At 44.3% G+C, this 17,019-nt stretch overlaps 1 protein-coding gene across 13 annotated transcripts in view; it reads right to left on the minus strand.

Annotated features, from left to right (window-relative positions):
- EIF4G3 (eukaryotic translation initiation factor 4 gamma 3) overlaps positions 1 to 17,019 on the minus strand; it is a 906,783-nt gene that overhangs the window by 454,479 nt on the left and 435,285 nt on the right. The window lies entirely within an intron of this gene.

Raw genomic sequence — 17,019 nt, forward strand, 5'->3', positions numbered from 1 at the left:
ATCGGTCACAGCTTGGGAGACGATAGCATGGGCCTTCTCTGGTATCTGCGGCAGGACATGCGCAACCGTATCCCACAAAGAGTGGGTATATCGGCCCAAAAGGCATGCGGTGTTCACAGACCGCAGCGCAAGACTAGAGGAAGAAAAAAAACTTCTTGCCAAACTGCTCCAGCCTTTTGGATTCCCTATCCGGGGGGTGCGGAAGGGAATGCGCCTGAAGAAGAGGAAGCCTGGATAACAAGACTCTCAGGCATCGGGCGTTGGGACAGGAATTTAGGGTCGCTCGGAGCGGGTCGATGGCGGCATGCGATAGTCCTATTCACAGGAGCCCCTGTGCTGGATTTGGACCAGGTACCCAAAAAGACATTGGTGAGGGCTTCATTAAACAGAAAAAAGGGTTCTGAAGTAGAAACCCAAGGCTGAAGCACATCTGTCAGGAGATTAGACCTGACCTCAACAGTGGGAAGCCCGAGACCAAGGACCTCAGCTGCCCTACTGACCACCATACCATAAGTTGCTCCCTCTGCCATAGCCACGGTAAGAGGAGACAGCATGCCAGCATCAGGAGAAGTATCCAGACCACAGGCTTCACCCAATTCCTGAGCCCAGTCCATAGAAGGGTCATCCTGGTATTCATAAGTGTCCAGGGACCCCTCCAATCCTTCCCCATAATAAAAAGGGCCCGAATCTGACCTGGGGAGAATAGGCCCCATCGAAGTTGAATGCGGCGTCGGCTGATGCTGCTCCGACTCCGAGTCATCGGGGATGAGAACTGGGTTGACGTCGATAGTGGGCACTACAGACGTTGGGAGTGTCGACAAACGACCCAGCGCCGGGGAAGGCCTCAAGGGTGTGACCGGCGCAAATCCAGAGGTGACCTCGGTGGCCGGAGCCAAAGCTGCCGGCGCAGAACCCGAAGGGCCCTCAGCTGAACCCCTTGGGCCCAAAGGCGCTGTGTCGGGGTCAGACCGCCCAAAGATGAGGTGCATGGCCTCAGAAAACTCGGGGTTGCTCCGGCTCCAGGAAACTCGAGGAATCGTGGAGCCGACCCAGACTCCGGCTCCGAGGACGGAGGCCTTGTGCGTGGACGTGCCTCCCGCGTCGCATTGGCAGAGCTAGGGGGCGAAGTCAGAGAGCGATGGGACTTCTTCAACTTCTTCTTCTTATCGTGACCCGAGGATTTGGAAGAAGACTAGTGGTGATAACTCCGTGACTGATTTCGAGACCTTCCTCTCGAGCGTGGCCAGGACCTACGCGGAATTGATGGCCAAGCCGCCAGGAGCTTTAGGGACCGGTCCCTCAAAGCCTTCGGGTGCATGGCCCAGCACTCTGAGCACGACTTTGGGTCATGGTCGCGCTCGAGACACCACAGACAAACCCAATGAGGATCCGTCACCGACATCGTACAATTACAGTTCTCACACGGCTTGAAACCAGTTTTCGGGGACATCATAGACGCACCAAATTTTCACAGAAAAACTCGACAAAACAGTCTAATTTGGCCAAAAGTAGCCAGGGTAGCTCTTCTCTGGATCAGCGCGTGGCATGGAAAGAAAAGAACTGACGTCACTGCGCAAGGGCGGCATCTATGTACTACTCCCAACGTCATCACAACGACTACGACGCCAACAACTGACGAGCAAGGGTATTGCTACAAGAAAAATCTCCGGATCCAGTCTGACACCTGGGGGAAATGTTAAGGTAAGGAATCTGCAACTAGAAGTCTCTATCGGATTGGTATTTATCTTCCTATTGTTAATTAAAAAAAAGGCTTCCTGTGGTATTATATTATCAAATATTCACTCAGGCAGTCTTCCAATCCAACGTTTTTCATCCATTATGTCAATTTAGATGGAGAAATGCACATACAAATAAGCATCGATCTTACTCAAGTAGGAACGGCACTTCCAGACAGGTTCCAGGCCTCCTTGAGCCCCATCAGTGTGTCACTGCTCGATTCCTCGGGCAATGTAATGCCAAAAACATGCAGAGTTGAGCCTCTTCACAGAAGTACAAAATAACATTTGAAGAAGTAAACCTTGTTTTAGGTAGCATATAATTTGCTCTATGAGTACTGAGAGCGTTTTTGTATTTAGGAACAGCAATGTCGGCACAACAAATGCTGTTAGTGTGTATTAGAAATGTTAAAGTGAGTTAAACTGTCAGGTTTGTGGCCGGCAGTGTCAGCTACTCATAGGGCTGTTTGTAGACAGTGAATTCCTTATTGTTTGTATTTGACAATACTACAAAGCTCATTGTGGCAAATCTAGAATTTGACGAGCTAGAAGAAATAGCTTTGAAATGCCAGTGACTAACAGGGATTTGGTTATAAACTTACAGTGCCTTTTCTTTATCGGATGTTCAAGTAAGCATCTTGAGCAACAGAGCATTAAGTCCTTAAAATGTACTTATCAATACATGTGTAGATGATGGACTTGGAGTTACATTACATATTTATGGTTCAGTTTGTTTTATTAAAGATTTTCCGAAATACATGCATTTTTGATTCCTCTAATGGTGCTCATCCTCACACATACACTCAAGCTGGTAGTTCACCTTGCTCTAGCCAAATCAAATCTAACAGCAGTCATTGATAGGACCTAGTTTCTGTGTCTCTCCTTTAACATTGGTTTTGAAGAAATGAGAATACTGCCAATCATTTCTGGTTAACATTCGTTGATCAATTCCACTTGCACCAATGTGCTTCATTTCTGTACTTTCTCATTATTATGAACTTATATTTGATCTCAGTTGGTGCAAACACACACACTGCTACTGTGAGACCCACGGGTGTTGAGTCTGAATCTGTGCTGAAACATGTGTGAATTTCTGCTGAACCCTCAGATTGTTGTGCCATGTGCTGGCTTGCAATAGGTTTCGCTTGAGTTATGGATTGTAAATACACAAGATTTCCATTTCCATATTTCCCAGACATTTTTCCATATTCTTCTGAGCAACTAGTCTGGTATACTGTCTCGGTCTTGCCTTTCCAGGATCCAAAGTAAGGCACTTGAGTGGCATTTTCCAGGGGCTGTTTTGAGTTTTTAAATGTTTTTCATAACTGACCCAGAAGATATTTATGAATTTCAGTATGAATTCTAAGGCATTTATTTCTGACTAAGATCAAGAATCAGTCAGCATACATTATAACTGGAAGCAGCCTCCATCTTAACCATGGGACGTCTTGGATAAGTTTTTGGATGACGTCCAGAAGATTATTTATCTAGAGATTAAGTCATGCAGATCACGTTTATTACTCTGTGCAGTCATTTTAGGTTTAACAATCTAAAAACCAGACATAACATGGAAAAGCAATGAATGTACATAATGATTAAAAAGAACAATTCTACTTCCCCATGCACCATAAAAGAATGGACACTACTATTAAACTCTTAGAACAAATCATAAAAACAGCTGTGTTAAAATCATCAGGTAATATTACCTCATAATCTTAACATGACTTATTTTCCTTTCCTGCTCAACAGGTAAACAAAACTGAGATGACAAAATATTTGCTTAGAATATTTCTTGTATGCTCACATCAAATGATTACTGAAAAGCAACAAAACATAAAATGCCACATCTTTCTACCCATTACAAAAACAATGTAATATATCAATAATAGTGGTGCCAAGAGGTGGCCAAGCTTGATTTACTTACTCTGAAATGCTTTTCCAAACCGGACTTGTGCCTTTAAATGCTGAAGTTGTTGTCTATTGCTTCACCATTAGTAACCTTCAAAACCTCCTGCATCAACCAAGCTCTAAGGACCTTTAACCTTACACACACATCAAAAGTAATGATTCCAAGTGAATCACCACATGAAAACTATAACAATCCTCGTGTGGCAAATGTATCCACTTATTTTGTCTTTGAATATGAAGGAAGCGCCTACCTGAATAAAAACACTTTCTCCTTAGCCAGTATGCCTATTATGGCTGATTGTTACACTTTAACTGCTTTTACTCAAGCTCTGAATTTCTCTTCCTTATATTGGTGGTCTCAGAAATAAAGTATGGGAAATGCAGTTGCCTAAAATCTCAAATCTAGGGACTTTATGGTAGGCAACTGCCTTTGGTTTTCACCTGCTCACCATCCAGCTGCCTCTTAATTGGGATTAGGCAAGGTTTGTACAAGGTGATGGAGACATAAGCAGAATATTACATTGCGAGTTTAGGTGGTGTAACATCTATAAGACCTTAATATGTGATCTTCTTTACACGTGTTGTATGCCAAGTACCCCAGCATTTGCTCCTATGTTGAGACTGCTATGGTACTCACCCTTTTTTATTTTTTAGCTGCTGCAAGGAAAGGTCACGCCCGACGTTTTGCCTTTTGCTGATGCCAGTTATGATTGAAAGTGTGCTGGGACCCTGCTAACCAGGCCCTAGCACCAGTGTTATTTCCCTAAACTGTACCTTTGCTTTCACAATTGGCACAGCCCTGGCACTCAGATAAGTCCCTTGTAAATTGTACCCCTGGTACCAAGGGCCCTGATGCCACGGAAGGTCTCTAAGGGCTGCAGCATGTCTTATGCCACCCTGGGGACCCCTTTCTCAGCACATGCACACTGCCTCACAGCTTGTGTGTGCTGGTGGGGAGAAAATTACTAAGTCGACATGGCACTCCCCTCAGAGTGCCATGTCAACCTCACACTGCCTGTGGCATAGGCAAGTTTCCGCACTAGCAGGCCTTACAGCCCTAAGGCAGGGTGCACTATACCACAGGTGAAGGCATATGTGCATGAGCACTATGCCCCTACAGTGTCTAAGCAAAACCTTAGACATTGTAAGTGCAGGGTAGCCAAAGAGTATATGGTCTGGGAGTATGTCAAACACGAACTCCGCAGTTCTATAATGGCTACCCAGAAATCTGGGAAGTTTGGTATCAAACTTCTCAGCACAATAAATGCACACTGATGCCAGTGTGCAATTTATTGTAAAATACACCCAGAGGGCTACTTAGAGATGCCACCTGAATACCAGTCTGACTCCTAGGGCTAGGCTGATGCCAGCCTGCCACAAACAGACGAGTTGCTGGCCACATGGGGAGAGTGCCTTTGCCACTCTGTGGCCAGGAACAAAGCCAATACTGGGTGGAGGTGCTTCTCACCTCCCCCCGCAGGAACTGTAACACCTGGTGGTGAGCCTCAAAGGCTCATGCCTTTTGTTACAGCACCCCAGGGCATCCCAGCTAGGGGAGATGCCCGCCCCTCCGGCCACTGCCCCCACTTTTGGAGGCACGGCTGGAGGAGATAATGAGAAAAACAAGGAGGAGTTACCCACCAGTCAGGACAGCCCCTAAGGTGTCCTGAGCTGAGGTGACCCCTGCCTTTCGAAATCCTCCATTTAGAGATTGGTGGATTCCCACAATAGGATTAGGGATGTGCCCTCACTCCCTCCCCCCCCCCACCCGGGAGGAGGCACAAAGAAGCTGTAGCCACCCTCCAGGCCAGTAGCCGTTGGCTACTGCCCCCCAGACCTAAACACACCCCTACATTTAGTATTTAGGGGCACCCAAGAACCCAGGAAATCAGATCCCTACAACAAGAAGGAGGACTGCTGACTTGAAAGCCGTGCAGAGACGATGGAGACGGCAACTGCTTTGGCCCCAGCCCTACCGGCCTGTCTCCTAAGAAAACTGCAACAGCAACGCATCAGACAGGGACCAGCGACCTCTGAAGCCTCAGAGGACTGCCCTGAACCAAAGGACCAAGAAACTCCCGTGAGCAGCGGCTCTGCTCAACAACTGCAAGATCTTTGGCAACAAAGAAGCAACTTTTAAAGAACGCACTCTTCCCACAGGAGGCGCGAGACTTCACCCTCTGCACCGAACGCCCCAGGCTCAAGCTCCAGAGAACCAACACTACAGGGAGGACTCCCAAGCGACTGCGACCTCGTGAGTAGCCCGAGACGACCCCCCTGGACACCCACAGCAATGCATGCAGAGAGACTCCAGAGGCTCCCCCTTATCGCGACTGCCTATAACAAGGAACCCAATGCCTGGACTAAGCATTGCACCTGCAGCCCACAGGACCAGAAGGTACCGAACCTCAGTGCAGGAGTGACCACCAGGGGACCCTCTGCCTAGCCCAGAAGGTGGCTGGCCCGAGAAGCCCCCCTGTGCTCTGCCTGCACCGCTAAAGTGACCCCCGGGTCACTCCATTGATTTCAATTACAAACATAACGCCTGCTTGGCACACTGCACCCGGCCACCCCTGTGCAGCTGAGGGTGTGTTTTGTGTGCCTACTTGTGTCCCCCCCAGTGCTCTACAAAACCCCCCTGGTCTGCTTTCTGAAGACACAGGTACTTACATGTAGGCAGACTGGAACCCGAGCACCCCTGTTCTTCATAGATGCCTATGTGTTTTGGGCACCTCTTTGACCTCTGCACCTGACCGGCTCTGTGCTGCTGGTGTGGTAATTTTGGGTTTGCCTTGAACCCCCAACGGTGGGCTGCCTATGCCCTTAGACTTGTAAGTGTCTTACTTACCTGAAAAACTAACCATTACTTACCTCCCCCAGGAACTGTTGATGTTTTCACTGTGTCCACTTTTAAAATAGCTTATTGACATTTTTACTAAAACTATGTATGCTATTGCTCTAATTCAAAGTTCCTAACTTACCTGTGTGGAGTACCTTGTATTTTATGTATTTACTCCAAATCTTTAACTTGTGGTTCTAAAAATAAATTATGAAAATATATTTTTCTATATAAAAACTATCGGCCTGGCGTCAAGTTTGAGTGTGTGTTCCCCATTTATTGCCAGTGTGTGTACAACAAATGCTCAACACTAACCTCTGATAAGCCTACTGCTCGACCACACTACCACAAAATAGAGCATTAGAATTATCTAATTTTGCCACTATCTTATCTCTATGAGGAACCCTTGGACTCCGTGCACACTATCTCTTACTTCGAGATAGTATATACAGAGCCAACTTCCTACAGCTGCCAAGAGTAGTTTACAGAGTTCTGACATTCTGCACACATTTTCTGACTGGTAGCAGCTTTCACCATTCTCCTTTTTGAGTATTTAGTTTGCTCTCTATTTCCTGGACCTCTGCATTAACTTCTTCCCAGCTTTACTTTCAAGCCTAGCGAAAAAGGCTACGAAGCTCTCAGTATGGCTTCATTTGTCTTCTGCCACCCCAACTAAAACAATTGGTTTGCCATGGTCAATAAAAAAAAAAAAATATGACAATACTAATGCAACACAGGCAATTTAATGAGTGGTTTCCTCCATTTGACAGGATAACTTCCATGGTTAGGCACCTATTACAAAGATCGGTGGGTATACTAAGGTGATGAGTAAATACACCCAGAACTTTTCAGTGTTTCACATTCTGAAGTAGCTAGAAGTAATAATACTGTTTAGGCATTGTTAATAGTTTTGTTGAAAGTGTGATGGGCCTTTTGGTTCTTCACCTAAGATTTAATCCCCTGCCCACAAGACTACTCAGCAATCTAACCACATACATTTCACTGGCCTTTTTATTGCCACATGGTAAAAATAACTGCTCGCTTTCCCTCATGCATTTGGCACTAGTCGATCATGTTGGTGCTTTAGTAGGCCAACAATACAGGAGATGCGTAGTATCTAAAACAAAAACTGAAAACATCTGGAGCACCAGAGTCTAACCACCATTGAAAGATAAGGAGGTAGTAGAATCTTAATACCAATAATAAGTTGCATCTGATACATTTGCCTTACAAGGTTTCACTTATGCTAGCCACAAAAACAGTAGCACAGGGCCCTGTCTCAATACTGTAGAAAGCGTGATTGTGATGGATTGAATTCCACAGTAATGTGCAGAACAATTGCACTGGGTCATACCTTACAGAGTCTCTTTTGCACAAGGAAGTTGCTATTGTGTTATCTTATGTGCTTGATAGCAGGGGCCTACAAATAAGTCCCTCCTCTTGGCTATAGTCAGAGAAATTGGCTGCCAAAATACAGATGACTCAACAAAACAGGTTTCTGGACTCATGTAAGCAGCTGTCATAGTTAGATATTGTATTTCTGTTGATAAAATGAGGCAGATTAGGATATCTCTTCCTCACAATGTAAAACCTGGCCTAATGGTAAGCACAAAACATGATTATATACATTCTGATTATAAGTTCCACACAGGCGTATAGTGCGAATTAAGTGTCTGGGCTTCTTTGATTCGTTAAGAAAACAATATATCAGTTTAGATTCATAGGAAAAAATGCATTACCTGCTTATGCTTGACACAAATATCAGTTCCAGACGTTGAGCCCATAAAACAGAATACAGGTAATTATCATTTACTTGTGCCTGTGTTAATGTTGGTGAGCAACGTTTAGAAGGAGAGAACACCCATTTTAGCATTTTCACTATTCAATGCTGTTTTGTGGCTTTATGACAGTCCATTACAAGGGTTCACAATTTTAAGCTAGCAGATAAAATTAATTTAAACATATACAATATTACCAAAAACATCCTCCCTGTATGTTCCTGTCTGACATTTTTGGAAATGCCTAAATACAGCTGGCACTTGCACCTAGCACTTGAAACACTCCAGCAAGGCTTGCTCCAAATAAATAAAAAAAAACAATCTCAGCTCACATTTTTTAATGGATAACAAATAATTCCTACACAGATTAAGAACAAGGACCTTGAAACCAGTTTGTTCTTATAATATTTGATTGACACCAATACTTAGACCATTGAAAGGTAAGACTGTGATGGTCTGATGGTCATTAACTAGCCTCTCTCTGCCAAAACATGAGTCTTCTGTGGATGTTTAAGTGCACATAAGACACATGTAACAGCTCCTCTTCTTCCATTATGTCCACTTCTTTGTTGGAAACATCTACGGTCTTCTACTCAATTCAACCACTTGCCTCAGAGTAGCCACAGAAGATATCTGTGTATTTCAGGAATAACTGCAAGGTATTTTACGTCTGGCAAGGATCACATAATCAGTTAGCATTAGTTAAGACTGGAATACCCCTCTGCATCTTTATAAGGGGCATCTTGGATCACATTTTGCATGGTATCCAGCACATCATTTATATACAAAATAACACATGTAGGTCATGTTTGTATGTTTCAGATATAAAAACCTAAACACTGTGCATGATATTGAACAGGAATGAATTCACATAGACCATGTTTATTTAAAAAAAAAAAAAAAAAGATCTGATAGCATAGTTTCACTATTTTTTATACAGGATTAAGGGATGGACACAAATACATACAAAACCCTTAGAATACAGCATCAAACAGCACTAAAAAACAAATTATTAAATTCTACATCAGATATTATGACCGCGTGAACTGCCGACTACTTTTTTCCCTTTCCTGCCCAACTGATACAACTAAGATGACAAACTATTTGATTAGAAACTTTCTTGTATTCTCACTCCAGAGGTCTCCTGTGTGGTACCCAAACAACCCCCACAAGGCATTCTGCAGACTGGCTTCAATATGCCTTTTTGTACATTCCAAAATGAAATAAACAGCACAATTGCCCCTGGAAAGACCCAGCAGACAACATACACCTAACAGCTTTGTGATTCTGCATACAAGGGAAGAAAAGGAATTAGATGTTCCTGATCCTCCTGAAAAGGCACTTTCTCTCATTCAACTGGACCACTTTATCTTGGAGCACCCACACTCTCTAAGCCATCCCAGCTTCATTAATCCAATTTCTATTAGATATAAAAAGTTGCACAAACCTTGTCAGCATTCATTGTGGCTGTACCCTGGTTGTCCCAAGGAACAGTAGGCTTTCAGACCTTGCTGTATTACACTTGCTGACATCATAATTGCAGGATAGTGACAATACAACTTGCTTATTTATTTTTAAACTTCAGTGAACAATGCAAAAGCTTAGTGGCTTTCTTGTTTTTAAAGCAAGTGAGGAACAGGAGAAAGAAGTTCTAAACGATATTTGCTTAGGGATCTGGGACATTATCTGCACTGTAGTTGGTATGAAATGTCCTCACACATGTTAAGGAAACCAAGGCAAAAACCATGTGCTCATCAAAAAAGCCTCAAGTAGAATTTGCCATTACATCTAAGTGTAATGTTGAGCTTGCACATGTTAGCTATATCACACAATTACAATACTTGCTCAACGGTGCACACTTTTTGAAAGGCTTTCATTGTGTATGTACTAATTAGGGAGAAACCAATGGTGTGAGGCTTGTGATAATGTTTCGTTGCATACCAATCTTTGGAAACATACAGGTGGGAGTGCAACTGTAGCCTAGCTGTTCTCATATACAGTGGTGTTCAATTCTTGTTGAGGCCCTTGTTCTCAAACAATTACTATTACCGATTTTTAAAGGTCAATATGAGAAGGTGCGTGTAGGTATAAAATGTAATAATGACCCTCTTGTTATAAGCCTATATTTTAGAGTCATGTCACCTATCCTTCTCTCCCCACATTAAATCGAAACAACAAAATGTATGTTCTATGTCAGTCATCTAGTTATTTGTACCCTATTTAACTCTATTTGATTTACTCACATTGATGTAACACTATTCCTTATTACGAAAGCTTCTGAATATTATCTTTCAGTGGTAACTGAATTTTACAGTTAAAACCACAATTACTATCTTAATCCTAAACAGGAAAAGACACTTATACCAAAGAGGACTAAATGTGCTATTCCAATAGGAGAGACAAATTAAAAATGAAAACACCAGCCACAGCTGTATCAAGATTTAGGACCTTTTTTCCCTCAGGCCAAGCAGAAGGTCATATAAAGTTGGATCCAGAATGTAGAGCCTCTTGTTCTGCAGAAGTGTGCACAATGAACATTAAAACAGCAAATTTTTGGGATATCAAACAGCATGTAGGAAAATAAAGACAACTTCAGTAGATAAAGAGTCAACGCAGCTGTGCTGGAACTGGCATATGTGTAGGCATGAACAGTGTAGATGGGTTTTGAATACACGGCATGATACTGAGATTGTATGCTGGAAGTCCGAGATAGGTACCACTACTGTAGTCAACCCGTACCAAGATAAAGGCATTCACAAATGGGATCCAGAGAAAGAGAGAGATAAGAGAAGCAGAGAGAGGGAGGGATCAAGCTAAAGATGGGAGCAACCAGCCTAAAATGTAAGAAACCACGTTTTACAGATGAAGGTAATGTGGGGCCCTGTGGAGAGGTTTGCAAGCACCAGAATTCTAAGATAATTTGATTTATTTATTTTGGGGATTTTGTTTTATTAGGGTATTCAAACAAACAATGCTGCCAGGAACAAGTCAAATCATACAACGCAAGGAGAGTGATAACTATATACATGAGTATAATTTTTTTTTTTTTAAACAGTATAATGAAATAAAAACATCAGTGTTCATGAAGAGACGTCCGCCGGCATATTATGGGGTGGAAAACAAAACCGAGGAGGGAAGGTGTATGACATGTAACAAATGATGTCAACAGTGGTATTCCAGGTGGTGGCATTGTCTAAAGTCAGTAAGTATGTTTGCAATGGCGCCCAGATGTCCTTAGGTTCAGAAGTGGGGGGTTGAAGTGAAGCATAAAGTTTGCTAGTACTGCATATCAACTAGCCAATCCGAAGTAGTGAGTGGCGTGCTGCTGCCCCATCTAAGGACAATACAGTATTTAGCAAGGAGCAGAGACATGGGCACAAATCTACAAAAGCTAGGACTCAGGGGTTTAACATATCCCGGTAGCGCCATGAGAGGGTCCGGATCAAAAGTGAGGTGGAGCATGGTGAAGATGGCCACCCAATAAGTGTGTACTACGCTGCAAGTCCAGGTAAGGTGCACAAAAACCCCTTGATCCGCCTGGCAGCGGTGGCACTTATGTGAACGAGTAGGATCGTAGCATGCTACGGTTTGAGTGTGGTGTATGCTCTATGCAAAAAATCTGTAGTGCATAAGTTTATGTCGGCTATTTGGGGAAATTAATTTAGTCTGCATGCAACAGTAGGCCCAAGATTAATCGGAAATAGCATGTCCCAAATCAATTTCCCATGCTGTCCGAGACGGGGAAGTGCGTACTGGTTTCAGTGCTAAACTTGTATGATAAAGGTGGCAAACCAGCCTGGAACTGTCTGTGGAGACAATCACCAAGGAGAGAGGTGGGAATTCCGTTAGTTCATCAGGGTATGATAGGAGCTGTTCACGCAAGGTGCTACACAGTCGCATACAAATTAATTTATCAAGTGGGGAAGGGGACTTGATGGAATTGAAGGTGGGCCGCAAGTCGATTCGGCCATCAATAAATAGATCTCCCTTGGTGTGGAGTTGACAGGACGTAAGCGTGTGCTGTACTAATGTTTCCTGGGTAAGGAGCAACCATGGTTTACTCGTGAGAGGGATGTGTGGAGACTATAAAAGAGGGGCGCCAAGTAATCTGCGCAGTTTTGCCCAGGCCCAGAATTCTGAGAAATTTAAATCTCAAATAGAGATTTACCTGTAGTTTCTGGTCAAAAGTCCAAGCTCTAGACAAAAGATTCCTCTATAGACTAGTATTGCCACTTGATAAAAAATGACGAGTTTTAAAAATGGTAGAACATCCTCCACTTAACAGTGAAGAGAACTGGGTACCTGGTTGCTACCTTTGTCTTTAAGCCATCACATAAGTGTATGCTGTTAGTGTACATACAGTATTTTACATCATGTACGTGAAAGGTTGTAAGTAAATTCAATGGAGGTGGTAAAGAGGTGGAGTCCAGAGGAATTTGCCACCTGAAATATAATGATGTCCTGTTAAAAGGGCTGAATCCCTTTTGATCACTTGAAATTGTACAAAAAATAATGAATTCCTTTAAGTGCTGTGTACTTGATCCTTTCGTCAGATGTGTTAAGAGGAGACTGTTGAGAATGAAAACATAAGAAAGAAAATCAAAGACCATCAGTGTCCTGATATCACAATCCTGCTTCTCCATACTCTACTCCACAAGAAAAGAGCATGAATCTCTCAATGGTGAAGCCAGAATAAATTCAGCAAGAACAACTGAGGTGACTGTGCTTCGCTCAAATGATTGAAAGTGAGGTTTGGCTAAACATTACACGTTTGCATGGTTAGGAAAGAAATAGGTTGAATCGGAAGGGTCCACAGAAAGTTATTTTAAGGGTAGGTGGTTCAACTGAAGATCACGCAAACCCACACCCCAAAGAGAAATGTATGAGATGACAAGAATCTTGCTGTACAGAGGATACGTTACACTTCGCTTACTGCATCAGATTGGCATAAACGGTTTGAAAGGGAAGAGGACATGAAATGTCCATCATAGAATGCCATATATAGGCATAACAAAGGAAGACATTTTAGATATCTGCACTAGTTCCACTGAGTTCAAGTGAGGGTGGGAGTTCAGATTCCGATGCCAGATGGGAGGGTTCCTCCTCATATCTGAAATAACCTTTAATTGTTTGAGGGGAAGAACATCGTACAAGAGAAGCAAATGTTTTCTTACCAGCCTTGTAATAAATTGGGTTAATTGTGCAGGATGTGAGGCCTGTGCAAGTAAAAGGTTCACAATTTCCCTATTACTGGCAACCAAGCACCCCATTGTAGCACTTGACCCTCACTGTAGCGAAGCAGATCAGTCCGAGGCCTACTCAGGGGAGGTAGTGTGGGCTAGTAATCACCATTCACTGGCACACAATAATAATGCTCAAAAAAGGATTGTCAAGTCAGTGTTTTTTCTTTGAAAAGGAAAAGTATATTTATTACACACAGTACTAAATACTACACAATTTAGAAATATATACATCAGGCAGATTACAAATACCTTGGAGACAGTCTAAAATCTTACTTGACCCGTACTGGGTCATGAACACCCCCAAATCACGCCCCCCCTCCCAACCTATGCCAGCTAAAATATCACATTATTGGAGGAAAGGGAAATATAAAATCACTTCAGATAAATCAGGCCTATTGGCTTTATCAGTTGGGGTGGGTATCACTTCAAATACAAAAGGCCTAGAGGATTTGTTGGGGGGGGGGGGGATAAGCCTATTGGCTTTGTCAGAGGGTCACCATACTGAAAGACAAATAATCCACATGTTATATGGAAGTAGAAGTTGGGGTTGTGGCTGCCAGAGAGGAGGAGGATGCCTCTGCCGTTCAGGTATTCAAACTGCAGGAATGCCAATGCTAAGTTGGCTGTGATTGAGGAAGTAGGCGTGGCCAAATTCGAATGCCGCACAGTGGAAGGAGACGGCGGCAGCAGCCCTGCAGGACAGGGCTCCACTTTTACAAAATTTATTTGGCTAAGAGGGCAAACGATAAGGCCAAGGCCCAGGGGGCCATAGAGAGCCCCAAGAAGTGATTGTGAAACAAAGAGAACCAAAGGGACCCACAAGATCAATGGCCCTGTCAAGCCCCGACATGCCCAATCCACAGAAGCAGCTCACATGCCACAGTCAATGCACACCCTCTTCTTGTTGCCTTCGTGGTGCGGTAGGTGCAGAGCAGAGCTCGTGGCTGAGGGTTGGAGTTCTCACAGCGAGGGGGCAAGGATGGATGTAGAATGGCTAGGTGAGCTTGGTGAACGAGGATCCGGGTGGGCTAGCAGTTAGTTGGCTTGTCCCAGTTGTGGGTGGTGCACTGCTACAAAGTGGCAGGCCGGGTCGCGTTTTGCCGTTGCTGGCTGGCGGCTTGTGGGCAGGAGGCAGTTCGCACAGGAGATTGTACATTCAAGGAGGAAGAGGTGGCTTAGGATCTCCTCGAGCGTCCTATTTCTTCAGTGCAGGTATAGCCTGCACTTTTAGGAGCCTAAGCAATTGGCTCTTTCATCGAGTATCCCGAGTTAAAGTAAAGGTGACAGCCAAAAAATTGAGATCAGGTTGTACAGTGACCTCCCGATCGTGCAAAAAAGACTAAATCAAATCCGCTGAGGAATAGAACGCCCCATCTAGGTATTTTTAGGATTAAGATCTTTATACTGAATTTGAATTTAAAGCATACAAAGAATACAGCAGCTCCACCTACATCCAGCAGCAGTTGATTATCAATGAAATGACAGGGAGGGAAGGAGCAGGGGGAGAAACAAGGCAAAACAATAAAAGATGCTTATTCGAAATCCCTCCATCAGGTTCTTGAACAGGGGGCAATTGGGTACTAGCTAAGAGGTTCTATAGAGGTGTATGCCGTTGTGTTGGGGAGGCGTCGGAAGTGGTCAAGTGCAGTATGCGTAAATACTAAGGGCAAGTCAGCTCTCTAAACTAGTCAGAGGGGTAATCGATACATGACCCCATGTCTTAGCGAACAGCAGCATTGCACGTGCGGCCCATTCCGGGATATTCTCCATCCCCAGAATGTCCCACAATTTATGGCGCCACTCTACAGGAGTGGGGACGTCACACTCATTCCATCGAGCCAATAGAACATGTTTAGCTTCCCCCATCGCCAGTGTAATAGCTATCCCTTTCAGAGATCTAAGAGGATATGACAGTGGATTTGGAAGCCCTAAGAAGACATAGCGTGGGAATCGCAGAATCGTATCATACATTTCGTCTATAGTGGGCAAAACAAGAGTCCCAGAAGGGGGCAATCTTACGGTATTACCACAAAATATGTCCTAGCATGCCCAGCTGGCAGCACTGGCACCAGCACCGGTCTGTGCTACCTGGCCTCCAACCAGCAACCCACTGCGGCGCAGAATACAATAATGAGCTATTTTCAGAATAAGTTCCTTAGTATTCATATTACAGGCCGGGACACTAGCACAGTGCAGGACATCTCACCATTCCTTATCAGAAAAGGGAAATCCACATTTCTTTTCCCATCTACGCCTCTGCAACGTCTTTATCAGGAATAGAGGTATCACCAAAAAGGAGTGCAGATCCGAAATAAGCCTTTTACCAGATGTGCGTTAAGTAACCATTGCTCAAAAGGGGTAAGGGATCTACTTGCATATGGATGGATTGCGGGCAAAGTCACCCAGTGACGGATGGCCAAATACTGCCAGTACGCCGCCAACAGTATGTCATAATCCTCCCGGAGCTGCGGAAAGTCGATGACGCCATCCGCATCAAACAGGTCGCCAACATTTTTACAGCTGGAGTCTTGCCAGATCTGGAATGAGGATCCAGAGAGTGTTGGTGGAAAATCTAGGCTGGCAATGAGTGAGGTCTGCGGGGACACAGAACTGGACAAGCCCCTCTTCATATATACCTTGCCCCACACGTCCATCGTGTCACGCAAGATGGGGGATATGTATACCCCTGGAGGTCGTGATACCTATGGAAGCCAGGGTATTTTCCAAATATGTTCCACTGCCACATCTATGAAGCACCCGTGTTTCTCAGTGCTTACTCGTGACCATTCCACTAAAAAGCGCAATTGGGCAGCCTGATAGCTCAAGAGCTGAGGCACCCCCACCACCATCAGACACTGGCAGGTAGGCCTGTGCCTTCACCATTCTCACCTATTTCCAGGCCCAGGTGATCTCCCAGACTAAGCTCTGCAGTTTAACAAACTGTCCACTAACATACTAACAAGATTGAATCGGTGTCTGTTCCCATCAACTGCCCCAGTTTTTACATCTATGGATGCATTGGCATCTCCTGACCAGGCAGCAATTCCTTCTGACCCTGATGAGGCAGTTACAAGGGTAGTGCTGGAACCTGGGCAGGCCGAATATTCAGACCTTTTGGCTTTCCAGGTAGAGGGGGCCCCTCTCATGGAGGTAGGGGGAAGGAAGGCTGGTTATCAGGAGGATGTATGGTGGGAGCTAAAACCTTCAGTCAATTCTCAGGATGCTATTGTCTGGGCTCTCCAATTTGTGGATATCTCTGCTGACTTCGAGGCAGACGGGACGCTCAATAAATCACGTCTATTATCTCTTTTTCAGTCAATCCCATGGCTTGCGAAGATCTCTTATGGAGATATTGCTTTGGTCGTCCAGCCACATAATACTGGGATGACTGGCCACATGCTTGGGTGTACATCTGCTTTAGGCTAGAGGTGAAAGAAATCCTGAAATCATTGAATAATCTTAGGCGGTCATGTTTCGATGTCTATGCTACTCCGATACACCAGCTGGATATTCAG

Source organism: Pleurodeles waltl, chromosome 6 (genome assembly GCF_031143425.1).
Source record: "Pleurodeles waltl isolate 20211129_DDA chromosome 6, aPleWal1.hap1.20221129, whole genome shotgun sequence".
NCBI classification, from domain to species: Eukaryota; Metazoa; Chordata; class Amphibia; order Caudata; family Salamandridae; genus Pleurodeles; species Pleurodeles waltl.